At 42.0% G+C, this 22,367-nt stretch overlaps 1 long non-coding RNA gene across 11 annotated transcripts in view; it reads right to left on the minus strand.

Moving 5' to 3' along the window:
* The window catches only part of LOC120304210, a 65,554-nt gene extending 46,116 nt beyond the window's left edge, over positions 1–19,438 (minus strand). For 6 of the 11 annotated variants that reach the window (XR_005555674.1, XR_005555673.1, XR_005555676.1 and 3 more), the window contains exons 1-2: positions 19,273–19,438; positions 3,011–3,911 (exon numbers count right to left, since the gene is read on the minus strand). This is a non-coding gene — a long non-coding RNA (uncharacterized LOC120304210). Of the gene's footprint in view, positions 1–3,010; positions 3,912–15,806; positions 15,861–19,272 lie in introns of those variants that run through there. The other 5 variants (XR_005555672.1, XR_005555675.1, XR_005555669.1 and 2 more) reach the window with 4 other exon arrangements.
* Between the last annotated feature and the right edge of the window lie 2,929 nt (positions 19,439–22,367).

The following is a 22,367-nucleotide window of genomic DNA, read 5'->3' on the forward strand; positions in this document are numbered from 1 at the left end:
CGAAGAATATTCAATTGGTCTGGCAATGATGTTCAGATCCTATTGTAAGAATTAATTTGTTTACTTTTAAATTACTTCCCTGGAGTGGGGGGGGGAGATTAAGCAGGTGTTTAAGGAAACAAGTTTTTAGGTAGTCTTCAAGTCATGGTCCTCTGAAACACAGCTTTTGATCAAGGGAAGGGTTAAGGACCAACCCTTTCCTTGAAGAGGTTCATTGGGTCAGCTCAAATGAAAACGAATTGAAGTGAAAAGGACACTCTGAGTATAAATTGAGCTTAAATAAATCTGGGGTGTGAGTTCAGGTTGCATCTATGCGGTGGCCATCTGCTGAACAAGAATGTGGTGGAGCTGAAAAAGATGCAGAAAAGGGCCAGCATATTCATCGGGAGGGCAGAGAAACTCCACGGTGAGAAATGGTGACACCAAAAGACTGAGTTCTAGTTCCATCTTAGACTGGGTGACTTTAGGCCAATCACCAGGTGGCAATGAGTTCTAGTCCTACCTTAGACATGAAAGCCAGTTGGGTGACTTTGAGCCAATTACCAGGAGACTCAGTTCCAGTCCCACTTTAGGCCTAAAAGCTGGCTAGGTGACTTAGGGTCAATCACCAGGAGAGTGTGAGTTCTAGTCCCACTTTAGTGTGAAAGCCAGCTAGGTGACTTTGTGCCAGTCTCTTTCTCTCAGCTCAACCCACCTCACAGGGTTGTTGTTATGGGGAAAATGGGAAGAAGAGTTAGGTATGTTTACCTCCTTAAATTATTTACAAACAATAATAAAGGTGGGGGGAAATCAAGGACGTAAATTAAAGGAAACCCTTCTTTACACTTAGCTTGCAGCTATCAATTTTCCTATTCTTAAAGCAGGGGAGAGAAGACAAAATAATAATAAAGAACTATTAGTTCTGATTACTATTTAGTAGGGCTACACAAAGGGTCCATGGGGTGATTGAATTTGAAAGTGATTTGGTTGGGTTACATCCGGTGGTGGGATTCAGCCAGTTCACACTGGTTCAATAGAACCAGTAGCTAAAGTTTGCTGAGTTTGGACAACCGGCTGAATGTACACTGCTTCCAGAAGTCCAGTCTAGACCTCGGAGGCCTGGAGGAACCCTCCCAGGCCTAGAATGGCCTGTTGGAAGTGTATGGATGCCACTTCCGGAAGTCTGCTCTAGGCCTCGGAGGCCCAGACCTGCATCCAATAAAAGAACCAGTTGTTCAGGCATTTTAATCCCACCACTGGTTACGTCACTCAAGTGGGATCATGCAGCAAAGCAGTGCTGTGGCCAACTGGATTTTGCCAGTGCTAGCCAACTTCTAGATTCCTTCTTTCAGTGATTCTCTAAGCTTGTTGATCAGTTTCTCATTTTATAAGGATGTATTTCTCTGGGTTGTTGTGTGTTATTTTTCAGCATTTAATTCCACCCACTACAAGCCAATTCTTTCATAGCCCTAATAGCCATCTTGGTATTAGAAAGCTGGTAGGAAAGACTTCCTCTGTCACATGAAAAAATGTCCGTACAACTTGAATGTAGCCACAGGGTGATTTGTCTTGTTTCAGCCTAGGATATTTTGCTTCCGCAACAAATGGTGGTTCGAAACAAAGTCAGGATAAAGCAAGCCACCTTTGTAATGTGTCAACCCAGCCATCGTGATGACCTACACAGAGATCAACTAACAGTATGGTAGTGAAGGGAAATTCTAACATTGTTCTTTCAGTTTGGTTGTTTTCATGCACACCTTTCATTACCCAGCTAGGTAGCATCTATTTATGAAACATCTGCAAGAAAACAACCAAGCTCAATGAGCACCAAGGACCCCCACAGTTTAACCTGAGCCACCGATATTCTCTTCTATACTTTTACAAATGCACCACATATCATTTGGTGGCATTTTGACTTATTTCAGGAATAGTGAGCAACTCAGTATGAAAAGCAGGTGCATTCTTTTCTCTACAAAAATATCTGCTCCTCCCTGTCCCCACCCCCATTCCCACTGAATTCCCTAGATCTATAGGTACACCTGGTGGATAAATGTGGAATTGCAAATAAAGCTAGGGAGTTCTAGAAAAACATCTACTTCTGCTTCATTGACTATGCTAGAACCTTTGATTGTGTGGATCACAACAAATTGTGACAAGTTCTTAAAGAGATGGGAGTACCAGACCATCATATTTGTCTCTTGAGAAACCTATATGCGGCTCAAGAAGCAACAGTGAGAACTGGACACGGAACCACTGATTGGTTCAAAATTGGAAAAGGAGTCCGGCAAGGCTGTATTCCGTCGCCCTGCCTATTTAACTTATATGCAGAGCACATCATGAGAAAGGCAGGGCTAGATGAATCAAAAGTTGGAATTAAGATTGCAGGGAGAAATATCAACAATCTAAGATATGCAGATGATACCACTCTAATGGCAGAAAGTGAAGAGGAACTAAAGAGCCTCTTGATGCGGATGAAGAAGGAGAGTGCAAAAGTTGGCTTGAAACTCAACATTGAGAAAACCAAGATCATGACATCTGGCCCTCTCAATTCCTGGCAAATAGATGGGGAAGAAATGGAGGTAGTGACAGATTTTATTTTCCTGGGTTCCAAGATCACCACAGATGGGGACTGCAGCCAAGAAATTAAAAGATGCTTGCTCCTGGGGAGGAAAGCTATGGCAAATCTAGACAGCATACTAAAAAGCAGAGACATCACCCTGCCAACAAAAGTGTGTATAGTCAAGGCCATGGTTTTTCCAGTTGCAATGTATGGATGTGAAAGTTGGACCATAAGAAAGACTGAGTGCCAAAGAATTGAGGCCTTTGAACTATGGTGCTGGAGAGGACTCCTGCGAGTTCCCTGGACTGCAAGGCAATCAAACCGGTCAGTCCTAGAGGAGATCAACAAAAAACATTCAAAGCATGTCTATGAAAGATATTTTTTTGTAATGGGAAGTGCAGAAGGAACACCTATTTGGCAAAAGAATGTAATATATATATATTCTCTCCTACTGGAGGTAAAGTAACTTACAGTTTTTGGAACGCAAGTATTCGTCAATCCCAAGTAGATATGATGGACTGTCCTTCAGGATTGGAGATTAATTTGATTCTCATACATTCGGTGAAGATTATTAAAGCTATATTAAGATTTCTGGATTATTGTGATTCATTACACAATCAACCAGAGGCTTAGATTGTATTTGGCATTTTTATATACTTATTGAGTCCTTCTCAAGGACTTGGGATAGGCAAATGTTGTTGTCTGATACCATTAAAAGTATCATCACAGAATCAAAGCTGTTCCTAGCAAATCTGCCTTTTGCAATTGACTCTTGATGATTTTGTCAGTGCCAATGGGGTTCAAGTAGTGCTCCAGATGTTTTGGGATTGTACCCAAGGTGCCTATTACTATGAGTACTATATTTACTTTCTCTTACCACAGTCATTCTACTTCTAATTACAGGTCTTTGTATTTTGTGAATTCTCTTTTTTTCTACTGTCTCCAGGTACTGCCACATCTACTATCCAGACATTTTTTGTTTCTTGTTGACATGCAGCCTCGACTTCACAACCAGGGAAATGTGTCCAACCTCCACCAGCATGTTGTGGCAAACAGTCTAAGCCAAGAGGACATTCTTGGGCAGTGACATCAATTTGCAGTAAATTAGTGGAATGAGATTAGATTGACAGCATCCTTGATAATCAGAGTGACTGATTAAAGCAAGCAATCCAAGTTCTTATTGCAAAAAAACCATATGTTGATCATTTACTGTTTTTCTTCATGTAATCTTGAGTAGTTGAAGGGTTTGGCCATAATTTTACTGTTATTTTTATAGTTTACATATCATCATCATAGCATAAGAGAGACAAAGTTCTCAGCGAGAAAGTCCAAATTCTTTCAAAGATAGTTCATCAGGAACGACACGATCACACTGAAGAAGAAAGATAAAAAGAATCAATATTTGGAGATGTTTACAGTACAGTCAGAATCTTGAAACTGGGAGAGAAAACAAAGTGTAAAGAAGCTCTTACATCTTATTCATGGCAAGGAATAAATCTGAAAAAAATAGATCATATATATAAGACAAAGACCAAAGAGTGAGCTGTGAATCTACAACTTATACACATAGGTAGTCCTCGACTTACGACCACAATTGCTAAGCAAGACGGTTAAGTGAATTTTGCCCCATTTTATGACCTTTCTTGCCACAGCTGTTAAGTGAATCACTGCATTTTTTAGGTTGTTAAGTGAATCTGGCTTCCCCATTGACTTTGCTCACCAGAAGCTTCCAAAAGCTCATAAATATGAGTGAATTTTGATCACGTGACCATGAGGATGCTGCAATGGTCATAAGTGTGAAAAATGGTCATAAGTCATTATTTTCATGCTACCAGTATTGTAACTTTGAACAGTCACTAAACAAGCAACCTTGCATTTAAACTTGATGAGAGCCAGTTCATGCAGCAGGCATCACCAACATTAAAAAAACCTACCGTAATTAGCTGATGTCATATGTGGATCTGAATAATAATTGCTCTAGTGTAAACATTCTGCACATATGCTCTTGTTTTCAACACCCATGCCATCTACTAAAGCCTAACTCATAGGCGTGTTACACTAGCCATATTAATCTTAGACTGCTGTTGAATCAAACCTTCAGATATTGCAGCACACAGAAACATCTTTTAAAGTCGTTGATATGGAAAAGGAGGTCGAACATTATAGTTCTGGATGCTGAAGGAGAGTGTTCAAATATAGACTCTACCTTTTTCATGAATTAAAATCCTCCCCTAAACGTTTCCTCCCACAGCCTCCTTATCCTTCAAAGAAGGTTCAGAGAAAAAAAAATTGCAGCTGTTATTCCAGAACCAGCTGTTGTGCATTTGACAGTGGTATAAGACAAAAAAAGATGTGGGGTCATCTACTGTAGGCAAGGACGAAAAATTATTTGGTTGAGGAAAACAAACAGGGTCCAGCAAGACCAAAGGCTTCAGAAACCTCACTGAGTTATGGATTTGCTCAACAAAACAAAAGCAGAAAGCCTAAAAATAACAGCTTGAGGTGTTGTTGTTTTTTAAAGAAGTCCTCTAGTCAAACAATAAATGTAGATTGGGCTTCTTGGAAAATGCACACTTGGTACTGATACAACCAAGATGATTTGAGAACCACTGATCTAGATCATGAGAAAGGGAAGATGTTGATGCTTAAGTCTTTCATCTGAATGCAACCACATCTCTCTCTCTCTCTCTCTCTCCTTCCTTCCTTCCTTCCTTCCTTCCTTCCTTCCTTCCTTCCTTCCTTCCTTCCTTCCTTCCTTCCTTCCTGGATTCAAACATGCCACTTCTCAGAAAGACCATGGGAACAATTTCTGATCTTCCATCCCCTTAGCCCTGGGCAATCAACTAGGCCAAAATATGGGAATACTTCCCACAAACTCAAGCTGAGTTTGGAGCTTAGCAGCAAAAACATATATTTATTTGTTGGTTGTATATGCCGCATTTCCTTCAAGCTGGAATACACAGCACTTCCTCCTTCTATTTAATCCAGTAACAACGACTGGGTGGATTTGAAAGTTTAGCTGTAGGGGACTGAATCAAAGTTACCCAGTGGGCTTCCATGGTTGAGATTGGACTTGAATCTGGATCTCCTCAGCCCTCCATTTTAACTACTACATCACACTTGCTGACAAATCAACAAGGATGTCCTAATGTTTTTCATGATGGAAGTTTCCTCATGGCGTTGTCATGGTGCTTCCTTTTCAAGGAAGTACATTAACAACTAATTATCTTTAGTGCTTAGGGATAATAAGATTTTGATTGCTTTGATAATGATTTGGGCAATTAAATGAAAGGTTCCAGAATCCTTAACATCCTTCTTAACCACTTCTTCTGACATCCAAGTTGGTTGGTCTCAGGCTCCATTTAGTTAAGCAAAATCATGAATAGGGTTAGCTCTATAGGACGTTCTCGCTTAATCTAGCTGGTCCCTGACCTGTATTGCTACTACAATTCCCAGAATTCCTAGTCAGTAGCTGTGCTGGTGGAGGACTCTAGTTTTCCCAACATGTCAGGAAAGCTTTTCAGCATCACTCTTTGATGCTGAAGTCTGTTGTCGGGAAAAGTTCTCAGAAAAGGGCCCGTTCCACTGTAACGTCTGTTCACCCTGCATAGACCTCTTAAATGGTCTTTTATTTTCATCCTTATTTTATAGAGTAATGGTGGCAGGGAGTGGGTCAAAAAGCAACATGTGTTCTTGACTGGATGTATTCAAGAGAGTGCTTTAAGCTTCCCATGAGAATAGTCTTTCACAGCTCCTTCCTAATCCTCTGGAAATCGTCTGTTCTCTACAGCTGTTGAGTCTCCAGATAAACTATTTGTTCAATTATTCTTGGCAGAGAGATGGCGGCCTGCCTCAAAGGCTCCCGTGTCTGCAGCAGACCCTACTTCAGTTGTGCCAGGCCCTAACAAGATGGCCTCCAGAGACCAAAGCCTGTTTCAAATCTACTTCCATTTGACTCACCATTTTACATCTGGTCTCCCATCCTAACTCGCTTTCCCATGCTAAAACTACTGGATGGGGAGAAAAAATCAAAATGACCGCTAGAGGGCAGCAAAGGGAAAGAGAAAAGACAATCTCTTGTGCCCTCTGGTGATTATTCATGTATTTGCAGCCTAGATCTGATACCCTAGCCAGGGCACACCAGGGTTCAAACAGGATAGAAGACAGGAATCTCTGGGAGAGCCCTTACTGGAGTGTTTGTCTGATAAGCTAAGCACAAAAGCAATTGAGATTAGCCAAGACTGTTGGCACAAATCCTTCCCCAAAGTTTTCTGAAGGCATTGGCGGTTTGTTCTAACAGATCAAGTCAGCTGCAGCTGCCGTCTCTATAGCAATTGTAAGCAACACAGGCCCCGCTGGGATCCCGTTATGAAAATGTAAAATCCGACAAGCAGCTTGTCGGGAAGAAGAGATGACAGACCGGTCAGCTCTGCATCGTATAAATGGACTGGTAATTAACACAATTTCTTTTCCCATTTGTCTCTCTCCTATGTCTGCCTACCCAACTGGGCTTTTGCGGAAACATTAAAACCCAACTAATAAATGGCTTACAGCTGCTGAAAGATGAGCCTTGTCTGGTCGCGACTGGGATGATCACCTGCTATCCTGTCCCCACTGTTGCCCTCCATTGATCTTCCAAGGGGTCCAGACTCCAGCCTGAAGTTCTTCAAGATGGAGATGAGGATCACAACACTACTCAGAAATCCATGGATTGTCTGGATTCCAGCAAGACTCCTTGTATCTGAGATCTGAAGCAAGGCAACCAGAGACCTAGTGTGGGTCTATACATACGTTGTGTACTGTATGCTTAGGTGTGTGTCATGTATGTGTTTCACTTTGAGAGCGGGCAACTAAATTTCATTTTTGATGTGTGCCATTGCGCCCACAGTAAAAAAAATGACAATAAAGGTTATCTTATCTTATCTGAAGAACCAAACAGGGTCTGCGGCTTCATTAGCCACCTACCTAGGCATTTGAAGTCCATTTCACCTGGAGTGTTTGCAGGATGCTCATTAGGAGGTTGGACAAATTCAAAGCAATTGGCACATTAAGATACTAACGGAAAGAAAAGAGGATTGGGAAGGAGGCAAAGAAAAGGGTCAAAGGAAAGAAAAGAAGTAGGGAAGTTTTGGGGGAAGGTAGCACATCATTTCAAATGGTTTTTTCTTCTGTTCTTTTTTATGGCCCTGAGTTTGGTGATTTTCTTGCAGATGTTTCATTATCTGGACTAGATAACGTAAGAGCCTGAACTAGGTGAACATAAACATAACCTAGTTTGAGTAACGAAACATCTGCAAGAAAGCAACCAAGCTCAGGGAGCACCAAGGTGCCCTCATTTCCACCCCGAGCTACAAATATTCTCTTCTACCGATAGTATTCAAGAATCAAGCTCAGATAGCACTAAGGACCTCCTAAAATAATATTTTATCATAAATATTTTATATAGATAGATATATAGATATATATAGATATATAGGGACCGCTTGTTCCAACACATACATCGGACAAACCAACAGAAGAATAAGTGCACGCATTGAAGAACATAAGAACTCAGTCAAAAAAGAGGAACCAACATCGTCCCTGGTCCAACACCTTAAAGCAACAGGACATGAAATTGACTTTAAAAAGACCAGAACTATTGCCAAAACTGAACATTTTAATAACAGAATAATCAGAGAAGCCATCGAGATAGAAAAACGCCCACACAGCATGAACAAACGAGATGATACCTCCCGCCTACCAGCCATTTGGAAACCAGCCCTTATTGACAAACGACTCCCTAACACAAAGAATGACACCAGACTCACACTCACTAAAACCACACAGGATGTCACCACCACACATCCACGCAAAAAGCAAACCCAAAGCCACACCAATGATGAGGCATGACCACAAACCAGAAGCCAGACCACAGGTGCATCATTAGCCACTTTAAACCCCTCCAATCCATACATGAAGCAAACTGACACCCACCATGAAGATGAGGCACGACCACGAACGTGAAGCCAAAAAATAGCAAGGCAGCCCACCATCTTAAATCCCCCTGCAACTCAGACTAACCTGAGCACAACAAAGCCTCCACCCAAACAGAACACTCCCCCAGCCAATCAGAGCACAGCCAACCCCCCATCCAATCAGAGCACAGCCAAACCCCTAACCAATCAGAACACACCTCCACCCAATCAGAACACAGCCAAGCTCCCACCCAATCAGTTCATACCTCCACTGGCAGTTAAAAGGAAGAAACAACTAAGACCACACATTGCTCCTCAAAGCACGAAGTTGAAAACACCAGCCGGAAGATGACAAATGGGACTTGTCGAAATGTCGCCAAGACACTTCCAATTTTACGTGGGAGAAAACCCGAATAACCAAAGACCTACATACAAACATCCACGAAAACCTCAGAAAACAAATATAGATATAGATATATATAGATATAGATATATAGATATAATGTGTTGGGTGGAACACCCGGTCTACCAAATATAAAGCAATCTGTTCTGCATTTCACTCCAGTCTAGGAGCATCTTTTGCAGGCAGACGTCACTACTGTGAACACTGTCAATTCAAAATTGTGTGGCTGACAAAAAGTTAAAGGGAGACTAGTATAGTTCCACCCAACACATAGATATATATTCTCCCTGGCCTCTACTGACAGGAGCAAGGAGGACCCTGTGGCCCAAAGGTTAATACAGCTGCCTAACATGCAAGCTGCCCATGTTCTAATCCCAGAGGGGTAAGACTTGCTGATGAGAGCTAAAGAACCTGAAATAGCTATACTAGTCTCCCTTTAACTCTTTGTCAGCCACAAAATTTTGAATATATAGATATATAGATATAGAATGCTTGGCAGGAGCTAAAGGATATGGGTAACATCTAATCACCTACATGTTAATACTTTGGATATTGGTTTTCGTGAAGTTTGGCTAGAGTGAGGTCAACAATCCAGTCGGATCCCTCCATTTGCTAACCTCAATGTACCAACAGCTCCTCCTCTGATTGCAAGGCGCCATTTTTGCAACAGGTTCTGCATATTTGCACATCAAAACCCATCCTGCGGAGCTTTTCTGCCTTTGGCAATGGGGGAAAGAGCTGAGATCAGAGGGGTCCTGCTTAAGCCACAGGGCTGTACGTGAAAGATTATTCTAGCACCATTTCGCGGGGATTGTTCCACCTGCCAAGCTGGGTGAGTTGAACAAGACTTCAACTTTTTGTGACCTCTTGGAACCATGAACATTAAAGCTGACTCTTCTCGCTGGAGGGGATATAAAACAAAAAAATCCTTTGCCCATCAAAGGAGTCTACATCACTACTTTCTGCTTCAGATTCACCGGCATGCTACAGATCCCAGGATCACTTCATCATCAAGAATGCTGCTTGGGATTAAAACCCCTCTGTATTTATGCACCCACCCCACCCCCCACCCCCCCATCCCTGGATCCAGTATCACTTGAAATGGAAAGAAAGCTTTAGAAAGGAATGGAGCAGAGGGAAAAAAAGCAGAGAGGGGGAGAGAAATGTGAGTGATTTTCTTCTGGAGGCCAAAGATTTTAAAGAAGCACTAAGGAGGTTTTGGAGAACGTATTAAAATCCCTCCCCCTCAGCCACCTAAGAGATATTCAGACCAGCCACTGTTAAAATTAATAGAGTGGATCTTCCCTTGAATTCTGTAAAAGGTCACAAGAGAGTAGAGTGTTTTATGGCAGCCAAAACCCAGCACCGTTTAACCAGAACATTCAGAAATCAAAGAATACAATAAGCATATTAGTATGATATAAAATCATATATGCAATCTTCTAATATAAACAGCCTACAAAGAAAATGCTGATTCCTATATGGTGCAGGATGGATCATCTTAAATGCTGCCATTTTTTTTTTCGATTTGCCTTTTAAAAAGAACATCTAGCCAGATACGTAGAAATTTATTATACTGGATCAAGCCAGTTCATATTCATTTCTGTTTAACAGGACCCGTGATTTGAAAGCCTTCACTTCATTATGTGGCCTCTTAGGAGTAGGCAATTTGCAATCCCTCTACAAATAAACTCAAATAATACACCTGGCCATCAGCATACAAACTAAGAAGTGTGGTATGTGGCCTTGCGAGTCTTCTGTGTGGTATCTTGTGTGAGAGTGGGCTTTCAAGTCAGTCTTGACTTTTGACAACTGCCTGGAGAAGTCCCTGACATGAAATGTTAATACCACTTTACAATGCCTTGGTAAGGCCACACTTGGAATACTGCATCCAGTTTTGGTCACCATGATGTAAAAAAGATGCTGAGACTCTAGAAAGAGTACAGAGAAGAGCAACAAAGATGATTAGGGGACTGGAGGCTAAAACATATAAAGAACAGTTGCTGAAATTGGGTATGTCTAGTTAAACAAAGAGAAGGACAAGGGGGGGACATGATAGCAATGTTCCAGTATCTTAGGAGCTGCCCCAAAGAAGAGGGAGTCAAGCTATTCTCCAAAACATCTGAAGGCAAGAAAAGAAGCAACAGATGGAAACTGACCAAAGAGAGAAGCAACCTAGAACTAAGGAGAAATTTCCTGACAGTTAGAACAATTAATCAGTGGAACAACCTGCCTCCAGAAGCTGTGAATGCTCCAACATTGGAAGTTTTTAAGAAGAGACTGGACAACCATTTGTCAGAAATGGTGTAGGGTTTCCTGCCTGAGCAGGGAGTTGGACTAGATGACCTCCAACTTTATATTATTATTATTATTATTATTATTATTATTATTATTATTATTATTATTATTATTAATCATCATCACACAGTCAGCCACATGTTCAGACTGGATTTGGCATTTTTGTCTACCTATCAAGTCCTTACAAGGACCTGGAATAAGCAGATGTGGATGTTTGATGGTATTACAGATATCGTTGCAGGATGGGAGCAGTTCCTAGTTGTTGTTGTTGTTAATAATAATAATAATAATAATAATAATAATAATAATAATAATTTTTCAAGTAGCAAGAAGTGGCTTGCTTTTGCCTCCTTCCTAGGGCTGAGAGAAAGTGACTGGCCCAACAACACCCAGCTGGCTCGGACAGAAGGCTGGACTAGAACCTCCAATCTCCTGGTTTCTAGCCTGATATCTTGACCACCACATCAAACTGGCTCTAATTAATATCTAATTAATATATGAATGGACATCCAGGACATGGTTGTCCCAAAGGTGCTTTTTCCAAAGGCAACTGGACTTTCTTCGTTTTTGCTTGAAGACGGTTCACTTCTCCTCCAAGAAGCTTTTTCAGTTCTAGCTTCTTCAGTTCAGAACTTCAGAACTGAAGAAGCTTCTCAGATGAGGTGAAACCTCTTCAACCAAAAACAAAGGCATCACAGTTGCCTTCTGAAAAACCGCCTTTGGGACATCTAATAAATATAATATCCTAAAACCACATGGATGGAATTCCTAATTAGTCTAAACTGCTGTGACGATCTCCCAATCCTAAGCAAGCTTTGGTAAAGAAACTAGAAAATTTTAAAAGGTGAAAGACCCTCAGTTTCACTGACATTCATAGCAGCTGCGTGGGATCACTGTGCTCCAAAATTCAAGCTGCAAATGAAATCATAAAAATAAGGGTAGCACCTTATTTTTGAGGGTAAAACGAGAGAGGAATCGCCTTTTTCTTAGCACTGCATCTTTGTTTTAAGCCAGGGATACACATTTTTTATTCAATACGAAGAATGTTTGCAGCCATGAAGATACAATGATGGATAGCATACATTAAACTATCCACATATCATTCAGCTATGTCATTTCTTATGGAAGGCGCAAATGTATTTACATACTTGCTTGTAACATTTTATCTACTGATCCAAATTCAGCTGTCAAACAAGTGGGGGGGGGAGGAGTTCTTAAGATGGTAAAGTAATTTCCTCCAGCTATTTTCTCTAGTTGATCAAGTTAAGCTCATGCTAAAGACAACATTTTTCATGGGAATCATAGAAACTATAATTTGGCAGAAGCAAACAATGTTACGTTGATGAAGGCTCCATAGAAGAATAATGAAGAACAAGTAGCCACGTTTCTGGACTGTGTTTATGGAAGAAATGTCTTTTCAACTGTCTGGAAGCCCCTTCTCAGTCAGTAATTCAGCTGCATCTTCTCCTATGCTACCTGAGATAGAATTTATCAAGGAGAGATCCAACCTAAAAATAACAATTAATCAATGGAAAGGCTTTCCTTCAGAGGTTGTGGGTGCTCCATCACATTGACTCTTTAAGAAGAGATTGGACAGGCATTTATCTGAAATGGTATAGAGTCTCCTGTTTGAGCAGTGGGTTGGACTAGAAGACCTTCCAACTTCTATTCTATTCTATTCTATTCTATTCTATTCTATTCTATTCTATTCTATTCTATTCTATTCTTCCATTCCATATTTTCTATTCTATTCTATTCTATTCTATTCTATTCTATTCTATTCTATTCTATTCTATTCTATTCTTCCATTCCATATTTTCTATTCTATTCTATTCTATTCTATTCTTTCCTGTTGTTCTATTCTATTCTATTCTGTTCTGTTCTGTTCTATTCTATTCTATTCTATTCTTCCATTCCATATTTTCTATTCTATTCTATTCTATTCTATTCTATTCTATTCTATTCTATTCTATTCTATTCTATTCTATTCTATTCTATTCTATTCTTTCCTGTTGTTCTATTCTATTCTATTCTATTCTATTCTATTCTGTTCTATTCTATTCTATTCTTCCATTCCATATTTTCTATTCTATTCTATTCTATTCTATTCTATTCTATTCTATTCTATTCTATTCTATTCTTCCATTCCATATTTTCTATTCTATTCTATTCTATTCTATTCTATTCTATTCTATTCTATTCTATTCTATTCTACTCTACTCTACTCTACTCTACTCTATTCTATTCTATTCCTGACTTTCTCTTCACTCTATAATAACACTTTATAGTAATGAAGTCTGTTGCCCAATACCTATCAGCAGCTGGAGATCCTGGTCACATCCAGTTGGCCTTTTTAAAAGGATATCAAATTTCCCCACCACCACCTTGTGAGATAAGTTGTGCTGGGCAAGAGTGACTGTCCCCAAGTTCCCCCAGGAGAGATGACCTCAAACTCAGATCTCCACACTCTTAGTCCAATGCCTCAACTGAGAGCTCCATCCCAGCTTTCTCTCCACCGTTGGCTTCCTTTCCAAAGGAGAATATGGAGAAATGAATGTCAGGTTCACTTACTGAAGAGCCCAGGGCAGACCATCTGATGGAAAGACATTAGCCCCCCCATTAATCCCTGGGCCTTCCCACCCCCCTTCACCGCCACCCTACCCCGCCACCTCCGTTTCACCCCTCTCTCTTCCATCATCCAGCATCAGGTTCCAAACAGCTGTTTCTGAGCCCTTCCGAGCCTCACAAATTGTGCTTGAAGCAACACGTCAAAACACTATTAGCGGGCCTTGTCTGCCGCTGCACAGAGATGCCTCTTCCCAGCCGTCCAGCCAGGACAGGCTGGCGCTGGGACACCCGGCCTCCTTCTTTGAAGGGCCCATTTGCGTTGGGTTCAGACAGCTGGGCTTTGCCACGGCCCACCCACCCCCTCTGCCCTCCCTCCCCAGCACTCTTGGACCTGGGGATAAATGAATGTTTTAAAATAGACCCTTGCACAACAATAGGTGACAACTGCACCCTTATTTGCAATGCAATGTTTCTCCAGCTCCTTAGATAAGCTGAGCTCCTTGGGGAAAGAGCAATGGGAAGCGGTAGTGCCAGTGTGGATCGCACTGGGGGTCCATGTGACAGAGGAGCAATCTTTGGGCTCCAGCATGCCCCTTTTTTGAGGAAGACTGGAAAAATCTCTATCCTGAAATCCTGGAGGCTCTTTACCAGCCAGTCTATAATAAAATCCAGTTTAATTAACAGTCAGTGACTGATTCAGCACACAGACTAAAGAATTTGCTCATTTGCCCTTCTTCGTGGCATGAACCCAGCCCAGTAACTATCTTTTTCACCAACTTTTGTTTGTTTATAGAAATCAGAAATAAATCAAGGCAGTGAACACATACAATATTCCTTTCTCCTCCTGTTTTTCCCACAACCACCTATCCTTGAGCTGAGAGTGACTGATCTAGTCACCCAGTCGGCTTTCATGGCTAAAGCAGATCTAAAATTCCTCGTCTCCTGGGGATTGGCCCCACATCAGCCAGCTGCCTTCCATGCCCCCATTTGGGGGGAAAGAAACACCTCCCCCGAATGTCATTTTGAAATTGCAACATGAATCCTCTATTTTTTTTCCCACGGGCAAAATTTATTTATTTATTTATTAAATTTACACGCTGCCCATCATACTGTAAAGCAGGGGTCTTCAAACTTGGCCCTTTTATGACTTGTGGACTTCAACTCCCAGAATTCCTCAGCCAGGCGCGCTCTGCTGTAAAGTGACTCTGAGTGGCTTACAACAATATACAAGCGTAACATAAAATGATGGGAACATGAAAAGGTTAAACTATTGAGAATTAACCCTTAAGAATTAAAACGTTTAAAGCAGCCAAGAGCCAGATAAAACGGGAGCAATGTGTAAATGGGATGGAGCTGAGATCTTAACAGGTTTATAAGGTTATAGCAGATCTTACAGGATCTCCTGCCTGAGCAAGGGGTTGGACGACTAGAAGACCTCCAAGGTCCCTTTCAAATCTGTTATCTTGTATCCTGTTCTAGAAATCTACTACAGTAACTGCCTCCAGTCAGTTTCCATGTGTTCCTCACACTCCTGGAAACATTTGTGAATATAAAGCGCCCCCTAGTGTCACAATACCAATTAGCATCCAAAGTTTTCTTAAATGTTAAGACTTCGTAGATCAGGGGTGTCAAACTCAATTTCATTGAGGGCCGCATCAGCATTGCGGTTTCCCTTGGGGGGCTGGGTGGGTGTGGCCAGGGTGGGTGTGGCCTACTGGGTGGGCATGGAGGGAATGGATGTGGCCTACTGGGTGGGCATGGCCAGCTCTACATTGTTTGCATCAATGGTGCCTGTGGGGGCCTGGGCAGGAGTGGGACAGATCTGAGGGTCTCTGGCAGAAGGGGGTGGGACCGGGGCAAGTGCCAAGGCACGGTCCACTGGAGGAGCCTCACCATTCCTCTCAGGTCATGCGGGAGGGCTGGATGGTGGTGCGGGTTTCCCGGAGCCCTGGACAGCAGAGGTCAAATGCCCAGCCTGGCCCTCGAGCACCCGTGGCACCAAGCCCAGCCCCACTTCCCCAAGGGGGCGCCCAGCTGCACTTACCTCCTCCTCAAGGCTGCTGCTGCTGTGCTTGCTCTCCTTACCCAGGTTGCTCATGATGGGTACGAGGGCAAAGTCAGAGGGAGGCCCATTCCATCTCCATGGCAGGAGACCCAGCTTTGTAGCCAAAGCTTCCTTAGCAATAGGATGGGAGACCCCCAGGGTAGGCCAGGAGGAGGGGGCAAGGGGATGGTGAAAGGGCAGCAGGGCAGGACTAAGGCAGGAGTTCCATCAGACCCTCCATCTCCTTCTTTCCTCCTTTTCTTCGTTCCTTCCTAAGTACAGAGTGGTGGGAAAATATTTGAGATGAGGGAGGGAGAAAGACAGGCAAGAAACGCAGCTGGGGAGATGTCACCCTTCATGAGGAATGAAGAAATGCACCATCGCCTGGAAGTGGCCAGCACATGGCCCTCACCTACTTCACATATCTGGCTTGGTGGGCTCTGGGGGAGGGGATGCCATGAGAAGTGTGAGAGTCAATGTTACCTGTGCAATGCTGCCCAGCCCCCAGCCTGCCCAGTTTCAGCAGGCAGCAAGGCGCCCTCCTCACAGTGCCAAGAGGCTGATCCAGCCGGCACAAATCTGAAAAGAAGCGCGACGCCGCCCAGCCCCCAGACTGCCCGGTCTCGGCAGGCAGTAGGGCGCTCTCCTCACAACACTGAGAGGCTGAACCAGGCGGCCCAAATCCCAAAAGAAGCACGATTCTGCCCAGCCCCCAGCCTGCCCGGTTTCGGCAGGCAGCGGGCACTCTCCTCACAGCACCGAGAAGTTGAGCCAGGAGGTGCAAAGCTCGCCAGCTTTGCACCTTGCTGTCTGCTGAAACTGGGCAGGCTGGGGGCTAGGCAGCATTGCACTTCTCATCGGTTTCGTGCCACCCGGCTCAGCCTCTTAGTGCTGTGAGGAGAGCGCCCACTGTCTGCCAAAACCCTTCCCCCAGAGCCCATCAAGCCGGATATGTGAAGTAGGCAAGGGCCATTTGCTGGCCACTTCCAGGCGATGGTGCATTTCTTCATTCCTCACAAAGGGTGACACCTCCCCAGCATGCACCCAGGGGCGGGGCTGATATGGCAGGGGCTGGTTCTTCGCTGTTTCCAGATGGCCTTGTGGAGCTAAGACTGAATGCGTTTCAGCATAGATGACCACCACAAAATTGTACATTGGCCCCCGGCTGGCCTGGGCCAGGGCTAAGGCAGCGGGGGCCGTTCCCTCACTGTTTCCAGGACGGCTTCGCGGGCCACATGAAACCACTTCGCGGGCCGCATCCGGTCCCCGGGCCTTGTGTTTGACATGTCTGACGTAGATAGGAGACTTTTCTCCAAAGGATTCTCTTAAGATTTCAGGAAGATGCAAACCTGAATATTCCCAGAAAAGGATGTTTTTTTGTTCAACTTGCCCATCTAGTTTATTACCCTGTCTGATGCCCATGAAAATAATAATTGGATTACATTTTGCTTAGATTTGCAGCTCAGCGTCGGTCAGATGCTGCTGCCCCTGTCTGCAAAACCAAAAAAATAATTTAAAAATGCAAAGGCTGAAAGCTTGCTTTTTCTTCTAACCATTAGGTGGTGCTTATTTTACACACATAACTCTCTACTAGTTTATTGCTTTAAAAAAATCTGTGCAAAGCAGAGCTTTGCAACTTTAGCAACTATCAGCTGTGTAAACCAACTCCCATGCAGTGTTGGCTGGGGAATTCTGGGAGTTGAAGTCCACACAGCTTAAAGTGCTACGGTTGAGAAATATTGTTGTAAATTCTCAGTAACAGAACACTTACTCTTTTTTCCACTCAATTCTAAGGTCTTTAACAAAACAGTAACTTCTCCTTGCTAGTGGCACAGAGTCCCTTCCAACTTTTATTATTATTATTATTATTATTATTATTATTATTATTATTATTATTACTCAGTGTACTTTAGAATATGGGATAATTTTTACCAATGGCTAGACAAGCGAGTTACAAGGAAAGGAACATGATGTGTACTACATAACATTGAATATATACTAGTAAGAAGAAGATCATTGAGCAATTAATTAACATACTGATTATGATAATATAGAAATTAACTTACTTATTGTTTTTTAAATATATGTACCCAAACAATATGCTGTTTGCTAAATATTAAGAATGTTAATTTAAAAAACCCCAACCCTAACCTTAACCCCAACCCTAACCCTACAAAAAGTCCTGAATTAATAGCAGTAGAGAGAAATTCAGTGGCTTCCTCAGGCAACGATTGTCGTAATAATAATAATAATAATAATAATAATAATAATAATAATAATTAAAAAACCATCCACATCTGCCTATCCCAGGTCCTGGGTAAGGACTCGATAGGTAGACAAAATGCCAAATCCAGTCTGAACATCTGGCTGACTGTGCGATGATCCATAATAATAACAGTGGACCACCTGGTAAGCTGTTGCAAGAAGATTGCACAGACTGACTACAAGCAGTGGCATGACAAAGTAACAACAATGGTGCATTGAAAGATCTGCAAAAAATATCATTTGCCTGTAAGCAAAAACTGGTGGGATCATAAAATAGAGAAAGTCATAGAAAATGATAAAATTAAACTGCTCTGGGACTTCAGAATTCGAACAGACAAGCACCTGCAACATAACACCCCAGACTTAACAGAAAGACAAAAAAGTTTGGATAGTGGATGTGGCAGTGCCTGGAGACAGCAGAATAGACGAGAAAGAACTGGAGAAGATAACAAAATACAAAGACCTACAAATAGAAATAGAAAGACTGTGGCAAAAGTAAGCAAGGGTAGTACCAATAGTAATGGACTCCTTGGGTGCAATCCCAAAACAACTGGAGCACCATTTGTACACCATTGACATTGACAAATTCGCTATTAGTCAATTGCAAAAGGTGGCCTTACTAGCAACTGCTTCCATCCTGCGACGATACCTGTAATACCATCAAACATCCACATCTGCCTATCCCAGGTCCTGGGTAAGGACTCGATAGGTAGACAAAATGCCAAATCCAGTCTGAACATCTGGTTGACTGTGTGATGATCAATAATAATAATAATAATAATAATAATAATAATAATAATAATAATAATAATAAAGTTGGAAAGGACCTTGGAGGTCATTAAGTCCAACCCCCTGCTCAGGCAGAAACCCTACACCATTTCGGACATGGCTGTCCAGTCTCTTCTTAAAAACTTCCAGTGTAGGAGCATTCACTGCTTCTGGAGGCAGGTTGTTCCACTGGTTAATTGTTCTAACGGTCAGGAAGTTTCTCCTTAGTTCTAGGTTGCTTCTCTCCTTGATTAGTTTCCATCTGTTGCTCCTTGTCCTGCCCTCAGGTGCTTTGGAGAATAGCTTGACTCCCTCTTCTTTGTGGCAGCCCCTGAGATATTGGAATGCTGCTATCATGTCCCCCCTCGTCTTTCTCTTCATTAACCTAGACATACCCAATTCCAGCAACTTAGGGAAAAAACAGAATTTGTACCTTGAGGGGTCTGATGACCAGGAATTAGGCGACAGTATTAATTGTGAATACATATAATGGCCCCTCTCTCTTTGGTTACTTGCAGAGTCCTGGATGCAGGGTCAGAAAAGAACAGCAAGGACAACACCCAATGTCCTAACCCGCCCAAGAACAAACAATATCTTTAGCGAACACCCAAATGGGAACATGTTTATCTACTTCTGCTTTCTCCCTTCTTGTCTACAGTGTGCCAGACTTACTGGGTGTAATCTTTATCTTATGTGTGTCAGCTTTGCTGAATGGGTTGCTTATGTAATTATATAGAATAAATACAAGGATTTCTTGTCATAAATAAAATAAATAAAAACATAAAACTTAAAGGCACTTTCTGGTTTCTTGTATTTCTTTAACCAGCAAAACCTCAGAACCTGCATATCAGGTCCCTGGTGCTCTTTGAGTTGGGTTGGGGTTTTTTTGCACACATTTCATTACCTAACAAGGTAACATCATCAGCTGTTTGGGAATCCAGTGATTCGGGCACTGCCAATCCATCCGTAGAGCCACAAACATTTTTGACTTCTCTTTCCTTTCTGCCCTCCTTCTCCTTTCCTTCTCTTTCCTTTTCTGCCTCCTTTCTTTCCTTATCTTCTTCCTTCAGCTTTCTCTTCTAGTCAAACACAAAGTTGACTATCCTGCACAACACTGGAATTTACAAAGATGATCAGTTGGAAACAATCCTATGGAACTTTTTCCTGGCAGATTGATCGACAAATGAAGAAGCCAAAATCCACTGGTCTTTGAGGTTGTTAATGTCTAAGTGGGTATAGGCAACCCCTGCCTCTAAAAGATGGTCCCAGAAAGCATCTGGGGTCTCCCCTTTGCCTTGGGGTACTTGAATGCATACTGCCCTCCATGTAGATGCAGTTCCATTGAGGACTACATGTTGAGTGTGGCTGGCCAGCCACTTATGAATCCATCTGGTGATGAAGCTGTCTAATCCACATTTTTCTATCATATGAAGTAGTAGGTTGTGGTCCACTTTATCAAATGCCTTATTGAAATCCAAGTAAATTATATCCACAGCAAATAGAATAGAATAGAATAGAATAGAATAGAATAGAATAGAATAGAATAGAATAGAATAGAATAGAGTAGAGTAGAGTAGAGTAGAGTAGAGTAGAGTAGAGTAGAGTAGAGTAGAGTAGAATAGAGTAGAGTAGAGTAGAGTAGATAGAGTAGAATAGAATAGAATAGAATAGAATAGAATAGAATAGAATAGAATAGAATAGAATAGAATAGAATAGAATAGAATAGAATAGAAATTAATTTCTCTGGTCCACTAATTTTGTTACTTTGTCAAAGAATCCAATAAGATTTGTTTGGCGTGATCTGTTTTTGACAAACCCATGTTGGCTTTTGGTTATAATTTTGTTTCCCTTTAGGTGTTGGGAGATTCATTGCTTGATTATCTTTTCCTGAACCTTTCCAGTTATTGATGACAGGCTGATAGGTCTGTAGTTTCCCAGATCCATTTTTTTTTCTTTTTTGAAGATGGGAACTACATCAGCTCTTTTCCAATCATCTGGTAGCTCCCTGATGCTCCAGGATCTTTGAAAAATATAGTTCAGTGGTTCTGAGATCACATTTGCCAATTCCTTCAGAACCTTCAGGTGTAATCCATCTGGTCCTGGTGATTTGAACTCATCTAGAGTGGACAGGGGTTCACTTACCATTTCCTTGCCTATTTTAATTTGTATTCCTAATCTGTTTTTTACGGAACTGTTTTTGATAAATTGGACTGCTTTTTCTTTTTGTGTAAAGATAGATGCAAAAAGGGAGTTGATGGTTCTTGTGTCTGGAGGAAGTATGGGTATAGGTGTTTTTATCTTTTTAATTTTGTTTTGCCTGGGGGATTAGTTTCTGTCTATTTCAGTTCTTTGTATAGCCAGTTTGGGCTTTTAGCCATTCACTCAATTGTATATTTTCCTGAATGGAAACAGTTTTTATGGATGGAATAGTATGTAGTATTTTAGGAATGGAGACATAATTTCCCAAGCTAAACCAGTGATGGACCATTTAGAGGGAGCTGAGGGGATGTGTGTTTTATTCCTTAAGGAATCATCTCCACACATATAAGGCAGTCTTCCCTTATATAATGTCCTTCAGAGATTATTGTTAGTTGTGAAGTCGTGTCCGACCCATCGTGACCCCATGGACAACGTTCCTCTAGGTCTTCCTGTTCTTTACCATCTTCTGGAGTCCATTTAAGCTCACGCCTATTGCTTCAGTGACTCCATCCAGCCACCTCATTCTCTGTCGTCCCCTTCTTCTATTGCCCTCCATCTTTCCTAGCATTAGGCTCTTCTCCAGTGGAGAAGGAAATGGCAACCCACTCCAGTATCTTTGCCATGAAAACCCCTTCAGAGATTAGGACTACCATATTTTTGGATGCAAAATTCTAGAGAATCACTAGATGGCTGGGAAAGTTTAGCTTTTGTATGTCTCTTTTGCCATCTAAAGGTTATCTAGAATTTTGCAACCCCTGAAAAGTTGCCCTACTAATGTGTTGGATTACAGTTTCCATAATTTTCAAAAAGCCTAGCCAAGGAGGTGGAAATAGAAGACAATGGCTCTTTACTACAGTCTTTTTATGTGGCTGCAACTACTTCAAACTGTAATTCCTAGCAACCTTTGCAAAATAATAATAATAATGATGATGATAATAATAGTAATAGTAATAAAAGTTGGAAGGAACCTTGGAGGTCATTGAGACCAACCCCCTGCTCAGAAAGGAAACCCTACACCATTTCAGACAAATGGCTGTCCAGTCTCTTCTTAAAAACTTCCAGTGTTGGAGCATTCACTGCTTCTGGAGGCAGGTTGTTCCACTGGTTAATTGTTCTAACTGTCAGGAAGTTTCTCCTTAGTTCTAAGTTACTAAATATTGACAGTGACTGAGCCCATAGTCAACCTCTAAACTGCCACTCCCACAAAGGAAAGGAAACATCCTGCAACGTTTCCAGATACAAATCTGGTGACTCAGTGCTGGTTCGTTGAACAGTTTCCCTGCAAAACTTTGGGGATTTGGTAACCCAAGTTGGAATACTTGTGAAATG

Source organism: Crotalus tigris, unplaced genomic scaffold, assembly GCF_016545835.1.
Source record: "Crotalus tigris isolate CLP2741 ecotype Arizona unplaced genomic scaffold, ASM1654583v1 scf7180000017631.5181431, whole genome shotgun sequence".
NCBI classification, from domain to species: domain Eukaryota; kingdom Metazoa; phylum Chordata; class Lepidosauria; order Squamata; family Viperidae; genus Crotalus; species Crotalus tigris.